At 36.7% G+C, this 27,977-nt stretch overlaps 1 non-coding gene and 1 pseudogene across 1 annotated transcript; both read right to left on the bottom strand.

Annotated features, from left to right (window-relative positions):
* Positions 1 to 25,671, bottom strand: part of LOC131279823 (actin-related protein 2/3 complex subunit 2-like) — a 38,098-nt pseudogene extending 12,427 nt beyond the window's left edge.
* LOC111764936 (U6 spliceosomal RNA) lies at positions 6,139 to 6,246 on the bottom strand. The gene has a single exon (XR_002797412.2). It is a non-coding gene; the product is annotated as a U6 spliceosomal RNA (small nuclear RNA).
* Positions 25,672 to 27,977: the final 2,306 nt, after the last annotated feature.

The raw sequence follows: 27,977 nt of genomic DNA, 5'->3' as shown, positions 1-27,977 counted from the left end.
ATAAAAAAGCAAATAACCAATAAGGTAGAGGATAAATAATAGTATATATAATGAGATTTTTATGTAGCCATTAAAAATAATGTTTCAAAGAATATTTAATGGCATAAGATATAATATTTAGTGAAACATAAGGCTACCAATCTATATATTGAAATTCTAACAATCTTGTTAAAGTCTAACTACACACACTAAAAAAGAAAAAAGATAAAAGGAATAAACATAAGTGGACTAAATAAAAGCAACAAATAATAAGATGACCATTTTAAATACAAATACATCAGTAATTGCATTGGATGGAAATGGATGAAATAGCCCCTCTTGCTTTTTAACCTTTCTGAAAGGGCATGTCTATTGTGATTATCTTCTTCCATTCAATTCAATTGATATTACTACTCTTTTTGTGGTCAACCTTAAAATAAATTATAACTTGCACTTTTGGCCTTAAATTGGTAACATTTACTGTCTCTCTGGCAATGCATATAACACTTTAACCCACCTTTTCTGCTATTACTATGTTGTGCTCTAGTAGTGTGCTGGTAAATGTTTAGTAATCAGTTATTTGGGAAAAAAATGTGCACATGTGTGTCTGTCTGTCTATCTCTCTATCATCTATCTCTCTAACTATTATCTAGCTAGCTAGCTATGAGTTTATTATATATTTTACTGAGATAAAGGATGTGTACCACCCAGTTTACAAATAATAATAAAATATAAAAGACTCTATTGTAAATCATATAGCCAATTGATTCTCACAAAATGCTGACAATTTTTCTCTAAGTCTTATATCTTTAGTCAAGCTATGGTTGCAATTGATGAACAAATATAGTTCTGACACAAATGGGCTTCTACCTTTTGTTATATAACAGCTATGAGAAAAGTGAAACAACAAAGATATACGTAAGAGCTTGACACAAGTGGACATGAGCACTTCTTTGTTAAATCAGGTAATGATCTATATGATTAACACTTTCTTCATTGTTTTCTAAACAATCAACACAAACAATAAATCAAGCCCTGGTATGTAGTACTTATCAATTCCCATGGTGTAAACACTTCCACAATGGCCAACTCCCAGCTAAAATAGAACATTGAGAATGTGTTTTGGGAAGAGATGAGCAGTAGTATACCATCATATAGTATTGTCATAATACAGATATAATAAACATAAATAATTTCCTGAGCAGAGATACAATACTATGTAGTAAAATAATTAGGAAGTGCTGTTTTGGGTATTTACTACACTTTCTTTTAAAATAATTTATTTAATAGTAAGTTTATATGATTTAATTTTTAATAATATTTGGGTTTAAAACTGACTTACAAAATTCCAAAAAAAATTAGAAATAGACTGAGGTGATCCAGTGCAAGCTGACTCCATCACATATTGGACTCCATACATTTCAACTCAAGGCATTATTATCATATTAAATGCTTATGCACATATTTACACTTTTTGATGGTTTTTGTTATCCTGTTTGGAGTGCATTGAACAACTTGGATATGTATATCATATCTTTCTTTAAATTTGAGAAGTTTTCAGTCATTATTTCTTTGAATAGTCTCTCCTCTCTTTTCTCCATTTTTTCACCTTCTAGAATTACACAATGCTCATATGCGTATGCTTGATAGTGTTCCATAGGTTCCTCAGGTTCTGTCACATTTTCTTCATTTGTACTTCTTTCTGCTCCTTAGACTGAATGATTTCAATTGTCTTATCTTCAGGTTCACTGATTCTTTCCTCTGTCAGCTCTAATCTGGTCTTGACCCCTCAACGGAATATTTTAAATTTCTGTTATTGGGTCTTCAGTTTTCTTTGCTTCCTTTTCATAATACTCATCTCTCTATTGATGTTTTCTTTGTGTTCACCTTTTATTTTCCTAATTTCTTTTGCTTCTTTGTCCATGTTTTCCTTTATTTATTTGAGCATATTTAAGACCATTTTTAAAATTCTTCATCCTGTATGTCCCAGGTTGGAACCTCCTCATTGATGGCTTTTAATGCTTTAATTTTCTCTTTGTCTAGGTCATCACTCCTTGTTTCTTTATATTTTTTGTAATCTTCTGTTGAAACTTGGACATTCTGTTGTTTTATGTTATTGCTAGACTTTACACTCAGAGGCATCTTTTCCATAAGATTTTATCAAGCTAGTATTATGACAGAGGTTTCATTTAATGGCAAGAGGTAACAAAATAAAGATAAAAAGCAAACACATTTCCCAGTTTATGCAGATTAACCTGAGCATGTGCTCTTCTTTACAACTTATCCATACAATGAATTTTGTGAATAGTTCCAGGCCAAAGCATAGGGGCCTTCCTGAGGTTTTTTGAAAATGTGTGTTTTCTGGACATGGATGTGTGGCCTTAGGACTTTCCTCATTTACACAGATATAAATGTTCCCTCTTCCTTAGGTAACAGTTTATGCATAGTCCCAGGAACTTCAATATATATCCTACAGCCAGAATCCCTTGACCCAGGCTGCTTTACTTGACTGCTTTCCCACAACATTCTTTAGGAGAGCTCTGTCAACTGCTTTCTCCACACAGAGCAAGTTCTAGAATGGTAAGTGAAGGAAAACTTAAAGTGTGTACCCACCCATATTAAGTCTACATGATATATGCCCTTATCATATCTTACTATATTTTGTCCTTTTCTCATGTTGTATCTACTTTGAATATTTTACTTTATGCATTTCTGGTTACTACCTCAATCTCTTTTAGGAACTATATTGATTACAAGTAAATTATTTTAATACATTAAAAAATGTTTACTACAACATATATTCTTTCTCAAAAAATATGCTTGGCACATTAACCTTGGAGAAGAGAGTTTGGTAAATATTTGTGTAGTTACCTGACATTGTATGTCCTCCCATGGCCCACTGGTTGACGGTGGGAGAGTGTGGGCTATGGTGTGGACCATTGACCATGAGGTGCAGTGGTACTCAGAGATGTATTCACCAAGTGCAATGAATGTCTCATAATGATGGAGGAGGTTGTTGTTATGGGGGGAGGAGTGGGGTGAGGGGATGGGGGATATATGGAGACTTCATATTTTTTAATATAACATTAAAAAAAATAAAGTAAAAAAATATTTGTGTACATATAATAAATTTCATATATAAAATGGTAGATTTTCATATTTTATTTGGTTCTCTAATAGCTAACAAAAAAATGCAAATATTAACTCTGACACCTCTTTAATAGATAAAAGCAAAGCGCAGAATCAATTAAACAACATATGAATGAGTTAGAACTCAACTCAGATATCTTGATTCCAATATATGAGTCAAAATAGTAAAAAGAAGTGTTTTTGCATCTATGAAACATGCCAAGACCTTGAATGTTTATTCCTATTGTCATTCTCCTTTGTTTATGCAAGTCTTCAATTAACCAGTACAAATATTTTCTTAAGAATGATAATACTCTTTTATTTTAACTTAGTACTTACAAGTTCTTTCTTTACTTATCACCATGCTTTCTATAAAATAAGAGCCCTTTAATTCTCTTTTTACACATTTGTGCTTAAAGGTACACCTTCAAGTGGATCAAACTTAATTGCACGATAGCCCTTAGCCAACTCATATTCCTCAATCAATTCACCTCAGACTCATCTTCTTTCAAGACTAAACAATCCCTTTTTTCTTAATCTCTTCTCATATGTTCAGTAATCCCTTCCATTCCATTTATCATTTCTGTTGCCCTATGCTCTCTCCAATTTAGCAATAATGTTCTTCAAATAGATCCTCTATCAGATGGGCACATGCTAAAATTTCCCCTTTTTCATTCATATAGGGCCAACTAAGAAACTGTCCTGATACTTTCATTTTGTGGAGTTATTATGAGTTTCAATTTCATAGAATGTTAAAGGCAATATTTTAAAAAGGTAGGTACAAATGGCATTTTCTTGTGTTAATATTTTCAGACAACATGGTATTATACCTTAAAAAGAAAAAAGGGAATATTCAAAGCCCAAAAAAAGGAAATGCCTTTGCCTGAAATGAGGATTTTGTGATATTCAAATTAGAGAGCGACTTTGCATTTTAGGATACAATGCCATAATTGTAAATATTAAACATGGTTCCTTTCTCCAAAATGCCTGATGACTCTTTATGGGAGGTTATCTATCATTATCATGGAGATGAGTCTGACTTGCATTCAGAATCTTTCTAATAATGAACCAAATTTATCATAAAATGATATCTGCTTTAAAAAACTAAATAAACAAAAAGCAAATTATACTTAAAGAAGTTTGCCTTCAATTCTCTGAGGCATGTCTAAAAAGAAAGAAACACTGGTGTAAGAGACATCAATTACAAAAGCCCCTGAGTGATAAACAACTACTTCCATGCAAGGAGTAATTACTATCTCCCGGAGCTGACCCAGAGAATCTCTGTAGGGAGTGAATGTAATAGAGTAGTTGCAGCCATATGCTATGGGCATCTCTATGCACTGATGGAGAAGGCTCATTTGGGAATGAATTGGAAGAACTCACGTGCATTTATGCAAAACAGTCTTTCCATTCTGTAATAAAGAACTCAAATGCTGTATTCAGATCTTAAGAGAAAGACATGGAATGGCAAGACCAGAAGTTGGGAAAAGCAGCTCATGGGTTTGTTCTGGAGAAGAAGCACTTGGGACAGATATGGAGGGCATGGCTGAACCATGTAATAGGCTTAGAATGTGTTTCCTAATGGTGCTGAGCTTTTCCAATGCATTTGGCGGCACTGCCACTTGGACACCAAGAGAAAAAACACCTTTGTATTGGATAGTGGCAAGTCATATTCTGACTCAAGACACAGATGGATCCACAGGAGATCAAATGGTATCCTGAGGACTAATTATCTATCTTTCTCCTAAGTGTGCCTTTCTCTGTGTTGGTACACTGTCAGGCAGGCTTACCATTCAGGATGGCAGTATTGGCTATTGGCAGCTCCAAGGTTCAACCACAATAGAAAGAGTGTGTTTCCTTTCCAATAGTTTTAAAAGAAGTACAGAATGAGTCGCATTTACTCTTATTGGCCCGGCTTGGTTTCTCTGTCTATCCTTGAAATAATTACCATGGCCACGGAGACGTGGATCTCTGGTTGGCCAAATGTGGATCACCCCTAAAGCCCATAAGAATTGCCTTATCTGGTGGCTAAGATTAGGCCCAACCACATTATATGCCCTGAGAGGGGTTGACTGGTGTTTCTCAAGTGGAAAATCACAGTACTGATGAAGAAATAAATTTAAAAATAAATAAATGAAAAATCATTTTAAAAAAAAATCATTTTAAATGTCCATTTAACTCACCATAGACTCAAAAGGAAAGGAAAAACTCTGGGAAATCCCATTGGACTCTAAGAAATAGAGAGTAGAATCACTCTCAACCTTTAAATACTCATGCATATTTGCTACCTAACACAATGGCCCCAAAGACACTTAAAGACATTATTGAGGACACATATGCCAAAGAAGTCTATGCTTATTTACAGTTAGCTTCTTATCACCCAACAGACATAGGGTCACTATGGTAGTTTGGAGCTGTATGTACCCCAGAAAAACATGTTCTTAAATGGAATCCTTTCTTGTAGTGTGAACGCATTGTAAGAACCCTTTCGATGAGATTAAGGTGTGGCCCAGCCTAATAAAGAAGGGTCTTCATAATATTGCTGGAGTCCTTCATAAGTAGAATGAAATTCCGGCAGAAAGAAAGAAAGCTGCAGGAAACAAGAAGCTGAACATCCATGGAACATATAAGAGAAAGGAAGATTTCTTGCCATGTGACAAGCTAAGGACCAAGAATTCCCATCAGTCAGCCCCAGAATGCCAGTCTTTAGGAAGAAAGCATTGCCTCAATGATGCCTTGATTGGACTTTTTCCCAACCTCAAATCCTGAGCAAAAATGTTCCCATTATTTAACCAGCCCATTTCACGGTATTTGCTTGAGCAGTCTAGGGAACTAAAGCAGTCAGTTATTCCAACAGCTCTAGAAATCACTCATTATTTGTAAGGGATGGAGACAATATGCTAAGTGATTTACAAACATTAACCCATCTGACCATTAAAATAGTCCTGAGAGGTAGTAATTTTTATCACTATTTACACATGAGAAAACTTGGTCACAGGAGGATAAGAAACTTGCTTGTGGTTCATAGCTATTTTTTAATATAATATTTCACGAATTGCATGTCATCTTTGCACAGGGACTATGCTAATCGTCTCCGTATTGTTTCAATTTTGGTATATTTGCTGCTGAAACGAGCACCCATAGCTATTGATAGGAAAACTTAGATTAAGCTACAAATTTATTTGGCTATTTTTCTACCTAATGCTGACCCCACAAATCTAAGTCAGCAACTCCATTTGAAAAACAGGAAAAGTTAATTCTAGTTTTATTGCCAAATAGAGAGGCTGTTTTGCAATTGTCGAATACAATATTCAGAATGCTTATCTTCCAACAGTCACAAGGCTTTATAAAAGCATTTGATGAGAATTGAGAGTTTATTTAGAGCTCCATAGATTTGGGTTTCTATGGTTTGCCAGCTATTTCTGCAGCATTTCATGTGGTTGAGAGTATGGCTGAAGGAACGGGAGAGTATGAGAACAAAACCCATTTCTACCACTTTCTAGATGCGTAAACTTAAGTAATGCTTTTTAACCTCTCTGTTGCCACATTTTCCCAACTATTAAGTAGGCATAATAATTATACTTATTTCCAACAGATATTTCGAGATTAAATGAAGTTTACGTGAAATTCCTTAGAACAGTGCCTTGTTTGTAAAATGCATTTAACAAATTTAGCTATTTTCGTTGCTGCTGCTGTTGAAAGTAACATCCTATAACATAATCTCCAAGAACTGGACAAATCCGGAAGAAGATTCCTTGTGTTCTGGTTAATAAAAAGAAAAATAAAAAACAATTACTTTTCCGTAATTTTGAAAGCACTACGAGAGCTTGAAATATCAAACAAATAGATGGCAATTGATAAACTACAATTTATTCTCCAGTCATCAAGAATGAATTCTCAGCAGGAAAGGAATTTGAACGACTATATGAGCAAAAGAATCAGACCACTCTAATCTTATCAACTCTGCGAATTTGTCTAGTTATTTAATTTACTGAAACTTCAGATTCCCCCTTTATTCATCTGGGGTCATTATACCTATGCCAAATCACTTAAAAAGGTTTGACTGCAATAATGTGCTAGGTTGTGATATATAGTAGGTGCAAAATATGACTTCGAAGTTAAATCACTTGACTCCTCATGGACCCAGGATTCTACATCTGACTTTTACGACCTTAAATTTTGCTTTATCCACTAGCACTGTATTTCAAAAAACAATACCATTTATAGGAAATTAATTAAGATTCTGAAAGATTATCCACGATATAAAAAAATATTAATTGGCATTGAAGTTCATCATCATTTCCTTCTTTATTTTCGCTAGCACTTCTGCTGGTCTGGGTAGCTTACTAGGCGGAATGACCCAAACCCTCATCTCTGGATTTTTTCATAAACTGTACAAGTGTCTTTTACCAACACCAGTTCCAATAATATTGTAGAGTCTTCCAGGTCACATGAACCAAGAGAATGATCAGCTTACACCAGAGCCTGAACCTGCTTGCAATACATTTCTGCTCTGGACGCCACCCAAATAAATCTGCCTTTTGGATTATCCAAGGCATAGGTTAGAACAATATGTCCAGGTGTGGGATTGGCTGTCTCCAGAACCTAAAAAGAGAAGCCAGGTATTGTCCCTCCTGGTGGGAGTATGAAGGGCAATTATCTGTCCTTTAGTTTAAAAATAATGTTGTAATATGCAACCATCTTCATTGTGTTTATCTCTCATTTTCTCAAAGGCAGACTCTGTTATACTTTTTACTTCTTGCTCATTCATAACAGCATGTTGTCATTGATATAATGGACCAATGTGATATTCTGAGCTACGCCAAGCCAGTCCAGGTTTCTTCAGTCTGTATTTTGACAGAGTATAGCCCAGTTTGAAAAGACCTAGGGGAACACTGTAAATGTATATTGTGGTCCATTTTAATTGAACAAAAACTGTTTTTGATCCAGCCCTTTGAAAGAGATGGAAAAGAGTAAAAATCATTTACAAGTTTAATGGCTGAATACCATGTACGTGAGATTTTTATCTGCTCAAGCAAATATACCACAGTTGCTACTATATCTGCAATTTGGGATACTACTCAATTGGGTTGTCAGTAGCCTACTGTTTTTTTTTTTTCTTGTTGTCTGTTTTGTTTTGTTTTTCTTTTAGGAATCACCAGAAACAGAACCCAGGACTTCCCACATGGGAGGTGGGCACCCAACTCCTTGAGCCATATCTGTTCCTCAAGAGCCTACTATTATCTTTCAAGTTCTTTCTGACTTTTAGAGTTTGCAGACTGGTGAATTAATGGAGATATGATAGAAACCACCACTCTTCTGATCTTTGGGTGACACTAATTTCTGCCATTTTCCTGATTTTCTTTTTTCTTTTCTTTTTTTTTTTTGTAGCTTGGCAAGGGAGGGGAGTTCAGTTTCAGAAACTTAACTTGGCCTCTGCCACTACAACACCTCGCTTATTCCATAGGCCAAGGACCACTAAGGGAACATCCTGCTGAGAATATCTATTTTAATTATGTATTCGGGGAGTGGAAATGACCACCGTGTGTGTCCATGGACCCATCAGACCTACTGTGATCCAGATCTGAGGCAGGACACCATTGATTACTCAGCCGCCATATGTTCCTGCTCCAATGGGGAGAAATAATGATGTCTCAGGTGTCCAGATTTCAGTGTTAACTCAGACCTTCTGTCCTTGAAATTTTTGGATAATCCCCTTCCCCCATTGTAAATGGTCCTATACTCACCAGAGTGTTCTAGGATACTTGCTCCTGAAGATCTGGACTATCTTTTAGACAGTGAATTTCAGATGTGAAAATTGGCTTCAATGTAGAAGTTGGGCAAAAGATGATGACATTTTTTGTTTGGCTACTTTCAGTCTCCTGATCATCCATCCTGGATTTCTTCTGTTAGCATAAATCGAGCAGTATGCTTTTGGCTTGTTCTGTTAGCACTCTCCTCCAGGCTGCCACACCAACTCCAATGTTCATTGTGATAATTATACCCACTTGACTTCTGAGAATTAAACCCTGTCACTTTTCCTCATTTATGGGTATGCTAATCCTTTGCATTGCCACAAGGAGCCTAATTTTATAACCACATCTCCTAATATTGCCCCTGAGCCTCAGACAATAACCATCACTTACTTTCTCAGTTAACTCTTCATTGCTTTGGTAAACAAAATATTTGCTGGGCTCTCCCATGGAAAATAATCAGCCAGTAGGTTTTGGCCTTACATAGTATAGCCACTCTAGCATGCCCAGTGTTCTGAGCCTTTTGAGTACTTCTTCCATGGTCTTCCATGAGAGGTATGATATTTCAACTTCACTTAATGTGAATCATAACTTTCTCCAAGTTTCTGAGAGCCATCCTAACAGCATGATTACACTGTCTCCTCTGTCCAAGGCCAGGGTGTGACCACAAAAAAATGCTAACATACAAAGCAGAATTTACAATCAGATCAATCTGATTTCAAGCCCAATGTCCTTTGATCTGTTTTCCCTTTGTTAGGAAGTTTTACATTTTAAAATTTATATAGATAAACAGTTTTCCACCCTTATTTCTTAGGATTATTTGTATTTTTTTAACATAACCCATAAGATCCTACCATCAATCCTGGTAATATCTGCCCCCACCGATGAAGAAAGTAATTTTTGTGAATACTGATTTTCCTAGTTCATTTCTGTGATTTTCCCTCAAATATACATGGTAAAATATAATTTAAAAAGCTTTTATTATTTTAAGAAGAGTCCATTGAGTCTCTGGAATAGATTGTGATCGGTCAGTTTCCTGGATTGATAAATGATAAAATAGTCACAGGTAAATAAATAATTGAATTAAAAATCTATTTGGCTGATTTTGTTTATTAATCAATACTAAAAATATAGAACAGTGCCTGAATGACTATTAGGAACTAATGGTAATGTGTTTGTATGTGTATGTGTGTGTGTGTGTATGCACTCAAAATTGAATATGTGATCATTGTAAATGTTTAAACAATATAGATACTTGTGGTAAAATGTGAAAGCCATATTTCATTCCAACTCAATTTGATTGATCAATTAATTTAATAAACAGAGAGACTTCTAAGTGACAGTATCAGTGCTATGTGCAGTAAAATAGCCTGATCCTCCTCAGAGCAACCCATGTTATTAGGGTTCTCTAGGGAACAGAATCAATAGGAGATAGCTGTAAATAGTATGAAATTTTTATAAGATTCTCTCACGTGCCTGTAGGGATGCACAAGTCGAGGTTCAACAGGCAGGCTACAAACCAGGGCCTCCAATGGAAGTCCAATGATGGTCCTTGATGAGCTTCTGGGAGATGTTGATTGTCCAAAGACAAATTCTCTCTGAATGCTGAAATCACATCCCCTTTAATGGCATTCAGCTGATTGAATAAAGTGTCATTCATTGCTGACAGCAATCTCCCTGGTTGAGCCTAGATGTAATCAGCCATCACTGATGGCTAAATCCCATAAATATCCTTCTATTGCAATTAGCCCAATGCTTGCTTGACCAAACAAATGGGCACAATTTCCTGGCCAGATTGACATATTAGACTAACTATCACAACTAGTATATATTTTTCCAGATATTTTCTTATTTATGAATACACACACACACATACACATATTCACAAGCCAAAAATACATTTTAACATAAATGAAATTATATTCTACAAATGATTTTATAACAGGCATTTAAGATAAAACGAATGTGTCCCAAACTTCTTTATAACATGGCAAAACTAGAAAAAAAAATTTATGAAATTTACAAGGGTAGGCTGGTTATAACATAGTATATAATGGACATTTCCTTTTCTTTAAAAAAATATGGCAGTATAACACTGAATCATGAAATACCCTTTTAATAAGCCATTAGAACTAATTTGCTAAATTTTAATCTAGAATTTTTATCTATATATTAATGTGTTCTTGGACAATAGTTTTCCTTTGTATTTTTAAAAATCTACCCTATTCTATTGTTAGTATATATTAATATAATAAGCTGAGAAATTTTTCATTTTTTACCAAGATCTGGGATAGTTTTTACATAAATGAAGGTCTTGTTTGCTTATAACATATTGATGACTGCCTTGGTCTATTGTATTTGGTGGAGATGGAGGTAGAATAAGATCTTGACTGATTTTTCAATTTTTTGTATGATTTTCAGTCCATTTAGATAGTTTCCCTCATTTTAAATCAAATTTAGTGATTTGTTTTTTTCCAGAAAAATCATCCATTTCATCTAGATTTTAAAATTCTAATTTTTAAAACATTGTTATCTATAGTTTTGTGCCAACTTTCTCAATTAAAATGAGTTTACTTGTGATTTCTCTCTTTCATTTTCTTGATTAGACTATTAATGCGGCAAACCTCTCTGCTGAATGAAAGGATTGGCTGAGTATTCTATTTAGTGGGCAAGGCATCTGGACCAGCAGATTTCCATGAAGCAAGTGTGAACAACAAATTGTCAGAGAAAGGGTGCCTTTACTCAGGATGAGAAACGTGTCAGTGCATTTCACACTTCTAATGCTGGGCGGAAGTGTCTTTCCTTTTCCCTTTATTGTTATAATATTTCATACTTACGGATCCATCTAACATTCTCTGCTCTGCTTAGCCACCCTGCCTAACATACAGCTATAAGCCCCTCTGGGGAATATTTCCTACTTTTAGTTAAATATCATGTGCTGAAAGCAGCGACTGTCACACTGAGTAAAGCAAAGCTGCACCTCTGCTTCATACCAGCCCACCCAATTGCACCATCAACTATCTGTGCTCTCTCTACACCTTATATCTGAGCTAAGCTTTCTCCTACTCCCCACTGACAAGAACTGCTCTCCTCCACAGTTGTGATTTTCTCTGCTCTAATTTCTTTATCAATCCGATTCCATATACTTTCTAGCTTCCAGAATTTTTCAAACTTTCCATTCTGCTGACAGCATCCTATCCTATGCTCAAGGTCTGCGATGAATTTTTTTCCCCACTCTGTTCTCTGCCTTCACTGGGGTTTTGAAAGAAGGGAAATAAATATATGTTCAGTCTACAGTTTTGAACTGAAAGTAGTCAATTACAAATTATTTTAAAGAATTTTTAATTTATTGCATAAACAAGATAGCAGCAATTCAATTTTTAAAAGGGAAAATCACCCAAACTCTGATCCCTCAACGAAATTGCCTGCTTTTATTTTCCTACACTTATTTCCATACCTTGAAAGTGTGGATATATAATTTGTGTTATTGTAATCATAGACATGGTTTTCTCTGCTCCTTTTATTTAACATTAGAATCATCTTTTTAAGTACATGGTCTTCATAATTAAATCTTCATTGGATGCAAAATATTTTATAAAGTTCATAAATTATCATTTAGTTTACCTTAACCTTGCTTTTGAAAACTTTTTAATTTATATATAATACTGCAGTGAACTTCTTCATTTATAGTTTTTTTCACTTGGGGGATTCTATAGTATTGACAAATAGTCCCCCAGAATGCTTTCTCTTATTTTACAGCATTCCCAGCCCTGTATGTGTACAAGTTCTTCAATATTACTTCACCACTATTACAATTATGGTCATTTTGCCACTGTGCTGGGTTGAGAAAAGAACCTCTTTGGAAGCTAGGGGGAATTATTTTTATTATTTTTAGAACAATTTTACATAGTATCTGAAGTCATCCTTTCCTTTAGTTTTTGAAGAGTCATTTCCAAAATGTTTTTTGAGGAGTCATTTGTATTTCAGCAAAAACTCTAACAGCCTGATGTAGACCCTATTTTGAGATGGTGATTGGAAAGCATTTCCCTCACAATGCAAAGAGCTTCCAAAATATGTCCACACTCTCAGATTTTAAAGTATGTGCATCTTTCACCACCCGCATGCTCATGATAAGTGACATGTGGACTTTTAGTGCTCTCTGCATCAAGGAATGTCTTTCCAACTTAGATCAGGCCATCCTTTCAGAATTCAGCATTACTCATCTTGATTATGCCACCAGTCTCTTTGATGGGAGGCTCACCCACTTCCTTTAAGAGTAAGCGTGCGATTTAAGGTTTAACTTCAAACATTTAAGCACTTAAGGTGCCGGGTCCAATTTATTTACAGCTTCTGATGGATGTCTACTTTCTGCATGGAGCATGCACTTCAAGTCAGGATTACCTCCCTTCAATTCCCTCCCCATCTCTATGCACATGTGGAGCGTGTGCCCTTCTCCAGAATCGCCTGGTACCCTGGCTTTGGTGTCGGATCTAAGAAATATCTTTGACTTTTTACTTTTTGGAATTTTAGTAATCTAACTGAAGAACTGTTTGGACAGCATATGCTGAAAAGCTATTGAAACTGCAGCCCCTTAGGAAACTTCAGTGTTTTTGCCACTATGAAACGCAATTTTATTAAGCTATTTTTTTTAAATCCCTAATTAATCTGGTTTGGGGCCAATAAAATAAGTATGTAAACCAAAATAGTTAAAGGGGAGAAGAAGTCAAAACCTTTTTGAACAATTTTGGTTGTGTTTTGCTTACTATTTTTGCTTGGCTTAAACTTCTTATACTACAGTTCTCTTGGGAAGAAAGCATGGTGCTTTGTGGTGGCAAGATAACTGAGCAAGAAGCTATTTCATTTGGCTCTTAATCCTCACCCTATCACTAACAGCTGCCTGACCTTTGACATTTCCCCTCTCTGGTCATGAGTTTCCACACCTCCTTTGCAATGATCTCCAAGTTTCCTTGCATTTGTAAGAATCTGTTTTCTATGCTACTGATTGTGTTTTTTGTTTTATGATTAGGTTCTGAGAAAGTTATGAAAATCCCCATACAAGTAAATAGGCAATCATTATAATGACAAAAACAAAAATTAGAATCCACAACTTCATTTTTTCCCCTAGCAAATCTGTAGTTATTCCAGTATTGTCTACAGGTATCTGATTTTATGGGAGTGCCATATTTAAACATTCATTATCAACTCATGCAATCAGACTTAAGTGCACCTAAGTACACCATCTGTCTTTTCTTTCTTATATATTCCTCTGTAGTCACACACAGATATCTGCTATTCTAGTGGCGTCTGGAGCCTATTATAGCTGCACCAGTTACAGTGCAATCAGTGGAGCAGGCATTCCCTTCCAAGCCCTGATTTTCAGAATTTAACAGCACCAACGTTTATAATGGCTCTACCCTTAGATGTGATAAATGCCTACTTTTCTACACAGGTGTGTGTGTGTATGTGTGTGTGTGTTTTCCCACAAAGCTCCAAAGGCAAAGTATATCTTTGGGGGGACAGTTCAAAAGTTGGATCTCCTTTCAAAGGGCCAAAGAATGACAGAAAATATTTTGCAAACTCACGAGGATTCTGGTCAAGTGATCCAACCAGGTAAACCATTTCAAGGCTGCTATGCAGACAAAGAATGACAGTAAGGCTGCTGCTGATTCCATCACTGTCCTGTGAACCCTGGGACAAGAGCCTGGTCCTCTGCATTGGGGTCTAGAGCTATGCTATTCGAGCTGTACACCTGACCTTGGCCCAAAGAGAAATCAAGCCATCCTGCACAAAGCAAATTGGAACACACTTTTTTATCACATCATACCTTTTCAACTTCATGGAAGTGGGATCCAACCACACAGAGCAGACATATATTGGTAGCGCTTGGATTTTTTAAGTGCAAAGCACATCGATGAGTGGGAAACAGGGTTAGAGTTGATGCGTCATGGAAACCAAATCAAAACCTGTGGATCTTACTCAGGGATAAACAACCACATAATATTGGAATAAAAAAATCACCAGGTATGTGGACTCTTGATACTCAGCTCTTTCACTATATATGGTATCCATGGATAGAAATAGTTGTAGTAAAACAAGGGAATTAGGCTTTGGCATGCCAGTCTTCATTTTAGGTCCCACTCCTACCACTTACTTTCTGTGTGATTTATATATATATATATTTTTTTTAATATTTATTTTTATTTATCTCCCCTTCCCCTCCCCCCACCCGAGTTATCTGTTCTCTGTGTCTATTTGCTGCGTCTTCTTCTTTGTCTGCTTCTGTTGTTGTCAGTGGCAAGGGAATCTGTGTTTCTTTTTGTTGCGTCATCTTGTTGTGTCAGCTCTCCGTGTGTGCAGCACAATTCCTGGGCAGGCTGCTCTTTCTTTAACGCTGGGCAGCTCTCCTTATGGAGTGCACTCCTTGTGGATGGGGCTTCCTTACATGGGGGACAACCCTGCATGGCAGGGCACTCCTTGAGTGCATCAGCACTGTGCGTGGGCCAGCTCCACACAGGTCAAGGAGGCCCGGGGTTTGAACCACGGACCTCCTGTGTGGTAAACGGACGTCCTAACCACTGGGCCAAGTCCACTTCCCTTTCTGTGTGATTTAAAAAAAAAAATTTAACCCTCATTAGCCCTGGTTGCCATCTAGGTGGTGTGGGGATCAAAATACCCATTGATCATAGTTTGGGGGAAGATTAACAAGACATAGTACAGTACCAACTATATGGTTAGCTCTGCATAAATGAGAGGAAAATAAAGGTAATAACTTATAGCACTTATTAGTGGCCAGACTCTGTTTGAAGAAATTTGCATATATTATCTCAGTTAATCTTCAACAAACTAAGCAATGGATACTGTTGGTGTCTCCATTATACTGATGATAGATTTGCAGAGGGGTTAAAACATTTGTCTGAGTTCAATCAATGGGCTCTTAATGGAACCAAGATGTGAGCCCAGGCAGTCTTTTCTACCAGGCCATGCTCTCATCTACTACTCTACATTGGCTTGCAAAAAGTAAAGCAACCAGACTACTGGCCACCCACCTTGCCCACTTTGATCATACTAAAAATATAATTTACTGTGCCTGCCTATCCACAGCTCTGTGGAGATCAAAAAGCCTCTCTTGGACATAGGTTGTTGACTGTTGGATGATCTCTTCAAAAAAAAGACAACTAAATTTTAAAAATTAAATTAAATTAAAAAAAAAAAAAAGATTGTCCATCCAGAGACAGGCTAACAATGGGGTATTTGGTCACATGTAAAAAGAGGGACAGCCAGATTTTCTCACTAGGGAATTCAAATGAAGAAATGCAGATGGAAATTGTTCCTGAGAAATAACAAATAAGAGTTGAAATAAGAAAGAATCTAGGGTGGCTGCAAGTATTAACAGTAATGGTATTGTCAATTTTATTATGCACGTTAATTACACCATGCTACTTTTAAGTACATAAACACTGGTAATTTTTTCATTTACATATCCCTCCAGGATGAATTTGGGTTCCTAGTTAGTTCCAGGTGCCCTGGGGGGGGGGGGGGTTGGCTTAGAATAGTAGCAGACCCCTTTTAAGGAAAAGATTAGGATGGTGAAATAAGGGGTTTGGGAGAATAAAGGACAGGGGAAGGTGGGGAGCTTCTCCCAGTCACAATTTCCAGGTTTTTCTCTAGAGCCCAACCACCTCCCTTTGCCCAGTGCCATGTTCTCTCTTCTTTTCTCTCCTTTACCTTCACAAATCTCTATCCATTTCTTACGATCTCATTTTTGTCATCCTTCTAGCACTATGAATACTGTTATTTATCTTAACAAGGACCATGTACCCAGCCATCTTCTCTGGAGATACTCAAGTCTAAAGGACCAAATAACCTCGGTCCTTTCTCAAGTACACTAGAATCCAAGGGCAACATGGAGAACTATGCTACTCAATTGAGTAACCATTATATGTAGCTATTGAACATTTGCAATGCAGCTAGTCCAAATTGAAATCCGCTGGACTTCAAAAACTGTGATTAAAAGAATGAAAAAGATGTCAATATTTTTTAATGGCTACATGTTTAAAAAATATTTTGTATATATTTGTTTAAATAAAATTTATTATTAAAATATATTCCACCTGTTTCCTTTTACCTTCTTTTATGTGGCTACTGGAAAATTTAAAAGTATGTATGTGCATATTATGGGGCAGATGGAAGGAATTGTTTTGCTCACAGTTGTAGATACTCCCTATTTCTTTTGGGACGGGACTCGTCCTTCATCATCATTTTTTCAGTTGTCCAGGGCAAGCCCAAAGAACTGCAGAGTAGAAGCTGACTGAAACTCTGCTAGGATTCAGGGCACAACCACCATATGAACAGTCCAAAGTTTTAATTCTCTGAGACATATAATATCTAAGTCCCTTCTCAGCCTAAAGGAATCAGAGAAGACATCATCCCAGATCCCTCAAGATCAAGGAATGGACAAACATAAGGGGGAGGACAACTAGGGACCCAAAATAGATTTATTGTTATTGTAGTTACTATCTTGTGTAACACTGATATAAAGACAGTGGTTGCCAGGCGTTCAGAAGGAAGGGAGAATTTTAAGAGCATTTTTAAGGTAGTGAAATTGTTCTTTATGATACTACAATGAAGGTCACATGACATGATACACTTGTCAAAGTCTATAAAAATGTACAGCACAAAATGTAAAACATAATATAAACTATAGACTTTGGTTAGTAGCAATGCTTCAATGTTAGTTCATCAATTGTAACAATGTATACATTAATGTAAGATAATAACAGGGGAAACTATGTGTGTGGGTGTGTGGGGGGGTATTATATGGAAATTCCCTATACTTTCAGTATAATTTTTCGTAAATCTAAACCTTATTTAAAGCAAAGTTTATTATCACAAAAAAAGTATATATATATACATACACACACACAAATATATATAGGCTTGCATTATATTTAGATTGTGTAGCAATGGAATCAAAGTTGAGTGTAATCATATCTCAGTTTTTTATTAAAATACTGACATTAATACTTTTATTAATAAAGGTATTTTGAAACTACCTGAAAAAATTATCATAATGCTAGTATCATCATTTTGTTTTACAGCAATCCCTAACTGTGATGTATTATATGCAAATTCAAAATATGAGAAATGAGTCAGCAGAAGATCTGAAGACAGAGAAACATAGAGAACTAGTGGGGGGTCTGAAACCAAAGATGAAAGAGTAGAGGCAGCTGCTAAGAGGAAAATGGCTACCCACACTAAGAACTGAGCAAAGGGCAGAGGTGCCTAACTCCCACTCCTGAGCTCTTCACCTTGAATCTGGAACTGTCCTTCAGTTTCTGCTATGTATGAGGCCACATATGCATAGTCTCATGAAAACCCTTCTATTTTTGGAAGCGAAATTTTCTTTTCTTTAAAATCACATTGAACATGTGAAACATCTTTCTCCCTACTGGGAATCTAATCGTGAACAAACCAAGCAGGTCTCTACCATCATGAAGTTTTCACTCTTGGCTGAAAAAACAATTTAAACAAATAACCAGTGTTTAAAGGCTGTTATACGATAAATATGCTAGAAAACAGTTGCAATGAGAAAATCCCTACAGGCTTTAGCCCAGGCTGATGCCACAGAGAGTTTTGGTCAGATATGGCTACTTTAGATACTGGGATCCATAAGCTTGTTTCATGAAGTGACGATTGAGCTGAGAAATGGGAAGAGAAAGATCTGGTTATGCAAAGAGCTTAGCTTAGGGAAAGAAAGTGAAAAACTTTTTTTTTGTACTAAAAGCTGGTACAAAGTCCCTAAGGCAGAAATATTTTAGTTTGTTGGAGAAATAATAAGTATTTGACAAGAGGGAAGGATAGTGTCATGAAATAAAATTTAAAAGCTTCACAAGGAACCAGTTCATATGGGGTCTTATATGCTATTTAGAATTTATTTCAATGCACTGAAATCCATTGAGGAGATTTAAGCCATGCAATGAGATGACCAGTTAGGAATCTACTGCCATGGTCCAAGTAGGATGTGATAGAAGCTTGGTTTTTAATAACTCCTGATTCTTTTAAGTGACCATAATGTAGGATTATGCCATTTAAATGAGATTGTTTGAGTTTGCGGGAAATAATTTTCAGCTAGTTTTAAGATGTTCACTTATATTTTCATTAATTAAAAAATTATACACATTCATTGAAGTAAATTTTGAAAATACAAACAAGCACAATTTTTTAAAAATCATCTATATTTCTACCACACAGATATACATGGTTAACAATAGAATCCAATGGCATTGTGTGGAACTGTGCTATTCAATGTCTAATGTCTATGTCTATTGTGCTGTGTACACATAGAAATAGGATTATATATCAAACTAAAATTATGCTGGAGACATACTTCTGTATCATTAAATATTCTCCCACAAGATCAGTTCAAGTGACTGCATGATAGTTCTACACTATGGATATTTGAGAATTGATCTGATACACTGGTTAAGAATTTAATTTTCTCATTATTATTATATTTTTAAATGTAATACAGTGCTATGGCATTTAACTAATTATTTAGGTATACCTGTAATTATTTCCAAATAACAAATTCCAATCATCTAATGGTATTACCAGTTCAAACTCTTTCTACACTTAAAGACTTTTGATACAAGTAATATTTCCTTCCAGACAAGATGAACCAATTTATTTTCATACCTTTTTCCCAGAACTTTGGAAACAATAGGTACTATCATTTAAAAATTATTTTCCTGTTTAAAAGGCAACTAATAATATATTTCATTGTTATTTTGTTTACATGTTTGAAATTTACATTTATGTCTAGTGAAGATGAATATTTTTCATATGCTTATTGTCAACTTACCTTTATTCTATTAAAATTGCCTGCGAATCCATTTTCTTATGAGCATGCTCACTCATCCTACTCTCAGAGTGAATAAAAGAATGGAGAAATTGTTACTGATTCATTATTTCTGAATCGTGAAGTTGAATTAGGAAAACTCCATTCTATCAGAGCTGGAGTCATAAGCTCCAACCTCCACAAGGGCCAAACTGGCTTCTAAATGCATGAGATAGATCAGGTAGGGCTATGGGTATCCAGTATGTATATTTTCCAATTCTATACAACTGTTGCCATTGTGGGGAAATGAGCCCAGGATTGCCTGATTTCCCATTTTTCAAGAGGAAAACGAGAAATCTAGATCTGTATATACAATCTCCCAATTTTTAAGAGTTGATAACTAATTAAAACATATTAAAATAATTTTGATCAAATAAATCATATCCATGGGCCAAAGGTAGACCACAAATAGCCAGTCAATGAACAGTTTTGTTCCCTCTGATTTACATGGTTGCTAACACCATCAAACCTCTGTTACCACATTTAGTTAAGAGTATTTATTGTACTGAGTGTGTCAATTATGGCCCAATCTTGTAGTAACCAATTATTTGTAATTATTTCCAAGATGAGGGTTTTTCTCTTCAGGTGGCCAATTACTTCCTATCAAATTATCACTGAAAACCATTATTTTCATTTCCATTTGTAGACATCTCAAGATTTTATTTTCCATTCGGTATAAGTAAATGAAAAGGAAATAATAACAGCCAATGCAATTATGACTGTGATCTTATCTGACTGGATTGATTAGAAGTCCTTATTCTAATCATCCAAACTCTTTATTAATGTTAACTTTATTAAAACTGAGCTTCAGATTTAGATTTTTAAAGGATTTCACTTATTTTTTGTTTTGTTTTGCTTTTACGAGGTGGTAGAGAAGACATGGTGGGGAAATGGAAGAAATCTGAGAATTCCCTGCAATTTGACTTCATGGCACTGATCCCCTTTAAAGCCCTTTCTGCATTTATCAAAGCTCAGTCTCTGGTGAATTACAGTGAATTACAGTGGAGTGTTGCTAATTCATACTAATGACTAGGATACCCAGTACAGATTATTGAATTCTGAAAATTAGCAAGTGAGCAAAAAAAAGGAAAAAAAAAAATGACAATAAATTGAGGCCCCTGCATCATGAAAGTGTTCTTTGTTCATTTGCTTTCTTAATTATAAGCTAGCTTTTAATTAATTAGGTTAATATATCATTGATACTAATACAAATTATGTCCCAAGAGTTTTCCAACATTAAATATTAGTTAAAAATTAGGTGGAAGTTTATTTGGCAGGGAATTGAAATAAAACATTGGCAGAAGAGCAAGGTAAGATTTAGGTTGGTACTAAATTCACTAAATTTCTACTTAATATATTACTCTTTTTTTCAGTATTGGAATGAGTAGTTGTTATTAAATGTGCTTTTTGATTCTTACCCAGTAAAATCAACCCAGTACTCTAGGGAAGGGCTACCCACGGTTAAATACTGAACCTGCTTAAAGGAATGGAACAACATTTTGACTTTCATAAGGAATTGCCGTGGTTGCTGCTTCTCTATGTATTTCCATGGATATTTCTAGGTGAATATGAAGGCCTCCCCTACATTTGTTAGGCAAATTAACTATGAGAGAGTAGGTGGAATAAAGTGAAAATAGAATTATTTATTTTTATGTTTAACATTGGCGAGCTTCTTATTTTATACCTCATGAAAATGCAGCCCAGCAAGAGAAAAACATACCACTTTGGATGCTGGAGGATGCCTCATATTCCTTTCCACATTCCTTCATTCATTACTTTAATTAACAAGCTCTGTGAATGTTTGAAAGGACCAGGGTTTTAACATGTTTCCTGCCCACACTTCATCCCCACTACTTAGCAGAGTTTCTGGCAAATTGGGATCACTCAGTAAAGGTGTTATAAGGGACTGAATGCTTACGCTATGTCCTATGGTGTAGAACCCCAGGCACAAAGCATACAGGGCTGTGGACCTTTCCTTCAGGGAGCTCACATTCTTGAGGAGGAAGAACAAGCAAATCAGTGCAGTATGATTTTTTCTGTGATTGAGAATGGACTCAGATTGTCTTGAAATAACAGAGTAGAGGAACCTAGCCCAAGTGGATAAAAGGTCATGAAAGGTTTCCACTGGGCAATGATGCTGGAGCTGAACCCTGCAGAATGATGAAGAATTAGTCAGGTGTCAAAGGCTGCAAAAGTGTTTTGGTTCATTGTGAAGGAGGCATAGAAACAAAACTAGAAAGCAGTTAGGAAGCAGTTCATAAAGACCTATGTATGCCATGTGAGCCACTTACATTTTATTTTGTTGTCATCAGACAAAGTATCCAAGACAGACAAAAGGGGGAAAGATGGAAAGGGGAGCTAAGTGAGGAGATTATGGCAATAATCCAGCTGATATTTGGCAAGGGCCACAGATGACCTGATGTGGCTACCCTGTATATTTTGCATTCCAAAAACCATAGTTTACAGGAGTTCTGGAAAAGTACTGTTTCCCCCACTTTAAGCTTGTCAATGAATCCATCCTCTGTTCCAAGGGTAATTCTTAATTAGCTTAAGCTAATCAGCAAAGCCCACTCATTTGGCTGTAAGAACTGGGTTGGGAATAGGCATGCGATTCATTCATACATGGAGCAAATGATGCCAGAGAATAGCTGGGCTGTGGCTTTTGGGAGATGATCTACTTTGCTTTTCTGAGAAGACTACAGAGATGGGTATTTTCTATTCTTGAACCAAGAAACATGTGGCTTGGGAGTTATTGACAACCATTTTGTGAAAAGGATGAAAATCAGCCTTTAGATTAAGCCAACACTATAGAAAATAAACAGAGAAAAATAAAGGTAGCAAACCTTTTTTTAAGCCTACTCTAACTCAAAACCTTAGTGTTGTATAGAATTATGAATTACCTTAATCACCTGACCATTCAAATGGGTTTTATTGTAACTTGGCGGCTTCTGTTACTTGAAGTAACTCAACTGCTAAAAATTTGGCTATGGTAGTGCCAATCAAGATTAAGTTAGAGTCAATTAGGTGACCACTTCTAGCCTCTTCATTCTTAATAGTCCTTATCACTCTTAGCTTATCAAGAATGTACTTGTAAACAGCAGACTGATGACTGAAAAAAATGGCAAAAACATCATTAGAGTCAAAGGACTTCTCCGCAGTCCTCTGACAGTGCTTCTCCTCCCTTCCTCAACTGTTGCCTGCCTGTCTGTGGCTGCCAAGAATTTGCTGTTTGCTTCTCACTTCCCTCATCCAATCCACACTGAGAAGACAACATGCCCAGCAAGCTCAGGAACAGAAAGCTGAATGTCGGCATACATTTGCCTTGAATGAAAATAGTCATCCCGTGCAGAGTGGCCTCTGCCATGCAGAGTTGAAACCATATTGGGTTTGCTGGTTAATTCTTCAACCTTCTGGTCCTGGTATTTCAGCTAATGGCTTTGGGGATTTGCACAAGCCACATGCCCCTGGCTTAAATGTTGCTGCTATGGATGAGAGCATGATATGTTGTATAATATTATATAGGTACTTCAAAGCAACATTCTGGCTAAATGACAGCAATTGACATGTCTCTAATATTGACAGTAGTAGTGACTTTCAAGTGTTCTATTTATGCCAGGTAGAAAGGGAGCAAGGATACCTTAAATAGAACAAACACATGCAAAGGAAACTTAAGGTTTAGTACAGTAGAAATGTCAAAAGTGTTTGTACACCAGCTCTGTGCATGGACCCTTGAGCAAGTTTAAGAGACTCAGTACCTGCACGTGTAAAATAGAAATAATGATAAGTACCCAATGTCTTTAAAGTGTCTTGTATGAAGCCTGGCCCATTGTAGACACACATATGATCCTTTTTTTAATTGTCTTCCATAGACAACATTTTTTCTACAATAAGTCTTAGCTTTTTTGGCCACAGGTGATTGGAACACTGGTGGCCAGGCCCAATACAGGTGACCTATGAGTTGACCAAAAACTAATAAGATGTTCTGGTACTTAAAATTAGTTGGGTCCAAGAGAACTTGAATCCTGAAAAAAAAAATCAGAGCAGTTTTAGGAAGTACTGGAACTGCAATCATTTGTATATTTGTTCATTCATTTATTCATTTAACAAAGATATGCTGTAAATTCAGTAGAAAGCAATACAAATACAGTCCCTGGACTTGTGGGGTTTTAAAATCTCATGGCATTAAGCAAAAAGTGAGGAAGGGTAATTTTTTTTGGAGGTACCAGGTATTGAACCTCATTCATGGGAAGCAGGCATTCAACCACTGAGCTACATTTGCTCCCCAGGAAGAACAATTTTAAAACTGATATATTACGATGAAAATCTGCCTACTCCATTACCTCATTTAACATCTTATTAAAATAGTTATTCAAAAGTCATCTTTTCAATGAGTTGTCTAACCACCTGTATTAGTCAAAAAAGACTAGGTAATATGGTGCCTTTATCACCATCTAACATACTAATTTAAAACTGTCTCTCCTAATCAAAATGTAAGATTCATAAAAGCAAGTATCTTTATTTATTTTGTACATGGATATATCCCTAGCATCTGGAACAATGGTTGGCATAGAGAAGGCACTCGATAAATATTTATTACATAAATGAATGACTTAATATTGTTCATAATAAGGGGAACAAGTGGAAGTGGTGAAAAGCATTAAAAAAAAAAAAAGACCTTGCTTAGACAGGAAGGAATTTTTCCTGTTCAAGCAAGAGAAAACAAACAAACAAACAAAAACAGTGTGGCTAGGACAGAATGAATAAGGAGAAAAGTGGCCCAAAGTTAATATGCATTTTCTCTAAATCTTGTGAGAACCTTCCAAGGTAAGAATTTTTATTTTCATGGGATACAAATAAAAAAACTGAAGCACAGAAAAGGTAAGTAACTTTCCCAAGGACACACATTTAGAAAATTGAAGAACCAAGATTCAAACTGAGGCTTCACATTATCTATTTTTTCAGAAAAGTGGTACTTTTCTGCCTGATTCAAGAAGGACTAAAGCTTCCAGAGAACCAGATCCATAAAGTCATTGTTTTGCAAACTGTATCAAATCTATAATGTCAGCTGGATACCCATCAGTTTAGGCAGTGCCCCTTACTAATACCTGATAGGCTTCACGTGGTAAAATATGTTCTGTTACTAAATCCTGATAATATGTCATATACCCCATGATACATGCGAAGTAGAGCTCAAAGCTTAAAATTGAAACTCAGAGGCCTGCTATCAAATTATTTGATTGAACAAAGAAGATAAACCATTTTATATAATAAAAATGGGGAAAACTGAAAATCACCCTCAATTGGCATGGAGTACCAAAAAGAGAAATAAAGGTACAAAAACCAATGGCAAAGAGCAGATGTGGCTGAAGTGGTTGCGCCCCTGCTTCTCACATGGGAGATCCTGAGTTTGGTTCCCAGTGCCCCCTAAAAATAAACAAAAATAAATAAATAAACAACAAGCAAAATAACAGAAAAACCAACTCAGGGGTCCAGCTTCCCACACACCAGGTTCTAGATTCAATTCACAGCCCCAGTATCTTAAAAAAAAAGAACCAAAAACCAACAGGAGGACATTTCACTTTGAGACCATCCATTACTCACAAAGAAGCATTGAGATCCTATTCCAGAAATCATAATTCAGAGGCAAAAATTGGACTACAGTTCACAGTAGCATTGGCCTTTGACATTTTGGGCTTCTGAGACTTTTCAATGTTTCAGGATTCCTCATTAAGTATCTTAGAGGAAGACTGAAGTTGACTGTACTAGAAAAGTGAAAAAAAATGCTTAAAGCAAAAGTCAAAAATCACTTTTCCAAAACCTGTTGCGATGCCATCCAGCAGCTCCGCTCCTGAAGAGGTAAGGACGAACAGAGTAAGACAACACACAGTAACCACTCTGGAGATGCAGGCTCATGGTGTAGGACTGATTTATTGAGGAAGTGTAGTAGCTTTTATAGACTGTGAGGCAACGTGCAAGCAGGTTACTGGCTATGCTAATTTAGCAGGGCTGATTGGTTCATGCGCTCTAATTGCTGGGGGGAAGGCAGATTTCCACATGCCTCGGCCCCATCTTTTGCGTGGAACCCCAAAGGCCTTATAGTTAGAGAGGTTTTCCTATGTCTAAAAAGGTGTCGGCAGCTTGCCCACAATTCCCCCTTTTTTCTTTTATTAGAGGCAAGGCGAAGCACTGATGTTGTTTTGTGCCAAGGTGACTGTGCCTGTCTTAGGTTGTCCTCCTCTGAGGATCTTACCCATCATTGGCCACCAGCCAAGCTCTCTGGCACAGTGTTTATCTCTGCATTTTTTGCAGGACTGTGAGGCCGAAGATATTCGCAGATTGAGAAATGGTTTCTGCAGTGCCTTCTTCTGCTTCTAGAGTGCTGATCATAGCCTGCTGGACAAGTACTAAAGTTTTAACATCTTTGCGGAGGTTTTGCACTTTGCACAGTACATATCCTATACAGAGTGTACACATTAGAAGAACAGATCCAATGATAACAAATATTATGAGATTAGAGGGAATGAAAAGGGATTGAAGGTTAGCTAGAATATTGGTGATCAGTGTGGTGTCTATGGTAGTCACTTGGGTGCTGTTAAGGGTCAGAATTTGATGGATGAGCTGAGTGGTTAAATTTAAGAAGTCGTTGTTCCAATGTCCAAGTAGAGTTTGTTTTAACATTGCTCTGGCTGCAATAAAGTTTGCCATGCCATCGGTGGCACTGATGGGGGTAAAACGAATGTGTGGACAATTAATGTCACAGGTCAGTCTTGTCAGTTGCATTATCATTTGTACTTCTTCTTCTAGTAAATCTATTTGTTGTTGTACATTAAGTAGTCCACCATGAATATGATTACTAAGCAGGTTTTGTGTTTGCAAGGGGGTGGCCATTTTTTCTACTAAGTTGTTTATTGTGTTAGCATTGGAATTGGATTGGACTATAGAAGTGATACTAGTGGCAGTGGCTGCTAGACTAGCTCTAATAGCTGCAATGAGAGCTACAGCTACACCAACTGCTTTTTTTTACCTAAAATGTAAGTGCGTAATTAATTCAGAAGGGCCAGTCCACTCAGTAGCATTAACGGGAACCCTTATTAAGGAGGGAATTCTAACAATAATAGTGTAGGGATGCTTGGTATGGTTCCAGCAATTGGAAAGGATGCAATGGGTGATGTTACAGTCAAAGGATTGGTTGCTTGAGTCTATAAAAAGAAAGGGAAGAGTTACGCAAGGTAAGGCGCTCACAGAGAGGGTGGCGTTTGCAGTCTTATTGAGGCTGGCTGCCCAGTCTGAGTCATTCTTGTGTGAAGAAACCCAAGTTCCATTATTGAGCGTGGCATTCATCATTATGAATGGACGAAGATCTAACCAGGCATTTTCTCCACAGGGCGTCCATTTCCCAAAGACTGTCCTCACGGCATAGTGGGGGTCGCAGTCTTGATTTGGGTGTCCCATGGCTGGAAGGGCAGGGCTTGAGGTCCAGAGGAATGGAGTGATCCAAAGGAGTGTGCCTGAAGCAGTGTGAGCAATTATAAGAGAAGGATACACCCGATGAATAACGGTGGTCCTGGTGCCTGTAATTGATGCAAGAGTCCGGAATCATTCTTTCTCCTCGGTATTTTGGTGCTGTGTATCGACTTCATCTCTGGTGGCTGGTCGAATGAGCCAGCTAGGGACCCAGGTTGGCTGTTGTGCATTCTCTGGAAAGACACAAGCATACCCTCATCCCTGGGTTAATAGGGGATGGGGCCCTTGCCATGCATTTGTAAGGGGGTCTTTCCATCTAACTAATGGCATGGGGGTTGGAGTATTTCTAAGTCCTCCCCAGTGTCTGACTGCTGGGGTACAGGGTTCATTGTCAAATGTGAGAAAATTCATAGTGATTAAAGTCTTATTTAGAACATCCCTGGGGGTATCTCGGGGATATTGCCCCTTCATTTTTTTTATTTGGTTTTTAAGCCTGAGGTGGGTGCATTCTATGATAGCTTAGCCCTGGGGATTGTATGGATTGTGTGATGCACCATGAGGCACAGAAATTTTGGAAGGATTTGGAAGCATAGCAAGGTCCATTATCAGTCTTTTTGGTCCATGGTATGCCCATTTGGTTGAAGGCTTGAAGGTAAGCAGTAATGACATGTCTTGAAGTTTCTCCTGCAAGAGCAGTGGCAAAGGTGTATTTGGAAAAGGTGTCTTCTGTGACATGTAGAAATTTAGTTTTTCCA

This window comes from Dasypus novemcinctus, chromosome 1 (genome assembly GCF_030445035.2).
Source record: "Dasypus novemcinctus isolate mDasNov1 chromosome 1, mDasNov1.1.hap2, whole genome shotgun sequence".
NCBI classification, from domain to species: Eukaryota; Metazoa; Chordata; class Mammalia; order Cingulata; family Dasypodidae; genus Dasypus; species Dasypus novemcinctus.
This window is presented reverse-complemented; position numbering and strand designations above follow the sequence as displayed.